A 5,974-nucleotide genomic window follows, 5' to 3' on the forward strand; every position below is an offset into this window, starting at 1 on the left:
AAATAATATTAAATATGGTAAAATTATAATAATTATAATACTTAAGTTTTCTAATAGAGGTAATAATGTTAATATTTCCATTAGTGATAATACTAATAATGATATTAATAAAAATAACTATAAAAGTATTAATTTTACTGTAAATGATAGTTATGATAACGATTTTAGTAGTTACATAATAGTAATATTCATGATAATACCTATAATCATATTAGTGGTAATAATAATAATAATCTTGATATTAATATTAATGATGATAATACTAATAATGATAATCATATTTATAATAATAATGATAATATTAGTAATAATACTTATGTTCATTAAAATAACACTAATAATAACTTGTTTTATTTTCATAATAACACTAATTATAATAATCAGAATCATAATAATAATAATAACAATAACAATAATAATAATAATCTTAATAATAACAATCATATTTGTAATCTTAATAATAATAATAATAAAAATATTAATAATAAATTTGAAAATGAAACTACCTTAAAAAGCTTGTTCAAAAATAATATGTTTCAGCATAGGATCGAACCCTCGACCTCTCGATAACCTGCACCAACACTTAACCACTCATCTGTCTCCGTTTTTTTCTGATTAATACCCATTTCATTAATATTTAACCCATGAATATATCTGTTCTTCATCTTCTTATACTTCTAGTCGACCAGGAACTAAACCCAATCATAACAACAATAAACGTGTTGTTTTAAAATACTAACTGTAATGAATTTAGTTTCGAAGGTTTAGGTTTATTAAAAGTAAAAAAAATAAAAAAAAAACCTGCTAGGCTGCTGTTCCCGTCGCGGTTTGAAGAGAAAAAAAAAATTGATTGTGTAATCTAGAATGTTTTAGGCTATAATGTTAACATGAAAAAGTTTGTAAATCATTCATGGAAACTTTATGAATCATCAATTGAACTCAAATCGTATCACATATCTCTAATTTGATTCAAGAACAACTGTTGACTTTATTTTTCAAAATCTTTGACTTCGAAAATTCTTGATGAATATGAAAAATTAAAGATCGGAACTTTCCTGATACTTTATTTGGAAGATTTCTAACCTAACTGCATTCATAGATTTTTAAAAGTGTTTCGAATTCGAATTTTTGGAAAATGGAAGTAAGAACGGGGGAGTACGAGTTCTTTTAAATTTCTTTTCGGTTTAATTTAATTCTCACAGCAGTATGTTATAATTGATAAATGATAGTGAAAACTGAATGATTTTCAACAACCTGATGAAATCAATTTACATAATGGAGATTTTGGTCGACACATCGAGCAGGGAAGATAAATAACAAAAAAAATATATATAAAAAATAGACAACGACCCTAAACGAATTCGTACACTTTAATGATCTGGAAATCTAATAAAATCAGAAACAAAACAAAATGTAACGAAAGTTGATTGAGATTGGGAACATAATTGAATCCAAAGTTGTACGATTGATTTATATAATTATTATTGTTAATAATTAATAATTATAATTATTTTAATAATAATCTAAATAAATATTAATAATAATAATAATAATAATAATAATAATATTAATATTAATATTAATACTAATTAATAATAATTTTTATTAATGATGCAATTTTATTAGTAATATTATCAATAATATTGTTAAAGATATTAATAATAAGAGTGTTAATAATATTATGATAGTATTAATAATAGCAATAATGATATCTTTTATAATTAATACAAATGTTAATCGTAATGATTTTTAATGATGGTGGTAATTATAAAGAAAAATTATAATAATCTTAATCATAATTTTTCTTCTCATTATAATAATATAGAAATGACATTAATAATTATAACAATAATATATAATATTAATACTACAACAAGTTATATGTATCAAATTCCATATCTATATAGTATCTATAGAAAATAATAATATATCTAATACTGATAAAATTATTATTATTATTATTGGTACAAATAATATTGTTAGTTATAGTAATATTAACAATAATAATATCATAATAATTTATACTTACTTAATTTCATATAGATATATATACTTTATATAATAATATTAATGATACCTTTATTAATATTAATAATAATAATAATAATAATAATAATAATAATAATAATAATAATAATAATAATAATAATAATAATAATAATAATAATAATAATAATAATAATAATAATAATGAAAGTATTGATAATAATATTAATATAGCAATTATACTTAAACTTATAACTAAATTTAATATGTTACTAATTTATTAATTATATCATATTCACCAATTATATAATATATTGAATCCTTATTATTTATATATTACATTATATATAATGTTACTTATGTATAGAATTCATATATATACTTACCTTTTTATTTACACACAATTGTTCGTGAATCATCGAGAACGGTCAAAGGGTAATTGATTACATGAATTAAATTTCAAAACTTTCGGGACTCAACATTACAGATTTTTCTTATCGTATCGGAACATTCAAAGATTAAGTTTAAATTTGGTCGAAAATTTCCGGGTCGTCACAGTACCTACCCGTTAAAGAAATTTCGTCCTGAAATTTGATTGGGATGGTCATGGATAACAATAAGAATGTTTTCATGACGAATATGAGTTGATAAATAGAGTTTTATCATTATTGATTAATATAGATAAAAAGATTCGATTATGTGAAGCGTACGAGTGAAGTTATTACAAAAGATTGAGATGAGTAAATGCAGATTCATTTTAATCGATGATGAAATCACGGTTGATTTCCGAAATTCAAGCAAATTAAAGAAAATATTCGAAATCTAAATAAGATTTGATTCTTCTGTAATTAAGGAAATTAGAATCTTCTTTGGTTAACTGCGATGATCTATTTCGATTGCTCTGTCGAATATTTTACTATAAATCCATTCCCTTTGTTTCCTTTATATTTTGGAGCTCCATACTTTTGTTTTCTCTTCCCTACTTTAAGTCAAACGAATAATGCTACAGAATTCGTAGTTATAGAGTTTCAAATGAACATGACTAATGTTCTAAGAGAGAGATTGTAATAGCACGATCTTGATTGGTTATCTGACCATAATTCAAGAGAAAAGATAAACTATTAGGATATTATGTTCTTGATATGTTTATAGATTAGATAGAATGTAAGAGTCGTGTAACATGGCACATAATGATGTTATGGTCTGTGAATCATCACGTTTCATTAGAAACTCAGCATGACTTACTGTAATATAATCACGTTGATCAAGTGTCATTATATTATACTAACTCATGCTTCAGTTCCCAATACCACTTCAAAAACATTCATATTTTAAATTCGAAGGTTTACAAAATATAGAAATTAAAACAGTTTCCTTTTATGATATAATACTGATAGCGTAGAGAGATAATTAATATCGAACGAGAATATTTATGAAGATATCTTCAGAAATATTGAGGATATTAATAAAGAAAGGTACGATGATATCTTAGGATTTCAGAATCAAATTGTGATGAAGAAATTCATTCACGATGATTTAGAGTGGTTAAGGAGTAAGGTATTCGCTAAAGATTTCATCAGAAACAGAATCATCTGGATTCTTTATGTACAAGTTTAGTCCTTGTAATTTTTTCAGAGTCTCCTTCATGGTTTGCTCAATCCGGTTTCCAGTTCCAACTTTTCTGAGCTTTGCCAACATACTATTCTTTATCTTTATACCTTTAACGGTTAAGGTCGTGTACAGTTTTTGCTGCTGTATTCAGCTTGTACAGTTTTTGCTGCTGTATTCAGTTTTTTTTTCTTCAGAATTTGGAGTATTGATTTGTAGACTGGGTGCTTTTCAAAATTTCAGAGTGGAAGATCATACTTCTAAGAGATAAGAATTATATGTATACTTATAACTGTTGATGTAGACATGCTGCGAGATTTCAAAATACTGATTGCTAATTCCCGGTAGTTGGTATAGTAATTCTCGTTATAAGATGTAAATGAGTAAGTGATAGGGTTTCACTGAATATAGTGATTTTTCGGAAAGTCAAAGATCAACGGAGTTGTTGGTAAATTTACTGCTAATGTGGTGAGATATAAACGGTTCTCCAGTAACGATGACGAAAGGTAGACTTATATAACAAAGTTATAATAAGACTTATTCGAATGAAAGGTCGATGTTAATTTGCTGAAGCTGTGACAAAATTGGCTAATTTGGAAAGGAATTGCATTGTTATTTTTGGAAATAACAATGCCAAAGGAGCTAGCACAGATACGTGTTAAGCGTTTACTCAGATTCCGAGTGTTTTCAGGTGCATAACTATATGCATTGATCTTTTCTTCCGTAGATGAAGTGCGGTTGGTTTATCCTCTCGATTGAGGTGTTTTCAAGAATCATGAAAGATTTGAACGCATATTGTAATCGTCAAGATACAAATGAAGTTTAGGATGAAATCAAGTGGCAAACTTGAAGAAATGTTTAGTTTCATATGTTATAATCAATATTTTAATTCATTTTAATTGTCTAATATTATTAGTCCACAGTCGATAGTCCACAGTTAACAGTCCAATAATTCATATATAATTTAATATATAATATTCGAATTAATTAATACGTATCGTGACCCGTGTACATGTCTCAGACTTGATCACAACTCAAACTATATATATTATTGTAGAATCAACCTCAACCCTGTATAGCTAACTCCAGCATCATTGCATATAGAGTGTCTATGGTTATTCCAAATAATATATATATATATATATATATATATATATATATATATATATATATATATATATATATATGCGTCGATATAATATGTCAAAACCTTGTATACGTGTCCCGATATTTAAAGTGCGTAAAAATAAATAACAGAAATTAAATGACGATAAATAAATTGCGTAAAGTAAATAACAGAAATTAAATGACGATAAATAAAGTGCGTAAAGTAAATAAAAGAAATTAAATGACGATAAATAAAGTGCGTAAAGTAAATAACAGAAATTAAATGACGATAAATAAAATTGCGAGAATGTAAATTGCGATAATTAAATTGCGATAAATAAAATGTAATCAGTTAGCTAGGAACAATTAGCTAGGAACAGTTAGCGTGGATTCTTAACAAAATTTCTCATAGTTAATTTGTTTGTTTTTAACAAATTTTATTTTGTCAAATGTTTTCTTCACTATGCCACTTGTTGGATTATGATAAATCAAAATCCAAATATGAAATTGGATGAAAATGGTTATTCTGTGGTGAACGGATTTGTATATCGGTGGATGTAAGTAGGATAGTAAACGACTGTTGAATCAGCTTCGAAGAATGTACAGTGTAACTTATTAATGTGAAATCTGAATATTCCTCGGGTATTACCTACCCGTTAAAATATTTTCACCATTAACAGTTTGTACAAAAGAATTTTTTTTTTAATTACAATATTTATGAAAATATACTTACATATATATTTTCTTCAGATGTAATCATGGATTTAATGAGTTAATATGATATTAATCTCATTTGATTTATCGTTAGAATTAGAATGGATAATCTCCAAAACTTTAGAGATTACTTAATCGCCATGTCGAACGGGGATAAATGATGTAGAACATCATGTAGAACGATGATTATGCTTGAGGTACAGAATGAGATGTTGAGGCATGGATTGTTGATGATATTGATGCTATTGCTGATGGTACTGTTGGTGCCGGTGATGTTGCTGAAGCTGGTAAATTCTTGCACCATATTCTCCTAATTGATTACTCAAGCGCGAAGTTCGTTGACTTATTCTATTATTCCGGGATGATTGTCGGTCGGAACGAGCAGATGAATAAGGTTTAGAATTTTAGATAGAATATAATCGTGTTGAGATATTCGGGAAATGAGGGTGAAAATGGTGTTTCGGACTGATTCGCCGGTAAGTGCTTCAGGTTCATCGCCAAGAGGTAAATTCAGTTGGTGAAAAGGATCGCCTTCTTCGCGTCTCCATTGATTAAATCG

This window comes from Rutidosis leptorrhynchoides, chromosome 5 (genome assembly GCF_046630445.1).
Source record: "Rutidosis leptorrhynchoides isolate AG116_Rl617_1_P2 chromosome 5, CSIRO_AGI_Rlap_v1, whole genome shotgun sequence".
Classification (NCBI taxonomy): domain Eukaryota; kingdom Viridiplantae; phylum Streptophyta; class Magnoliopsida; order Asterales; family Asteraceae; genus Rutidosis; species Rutidosis leptorrhynchoides.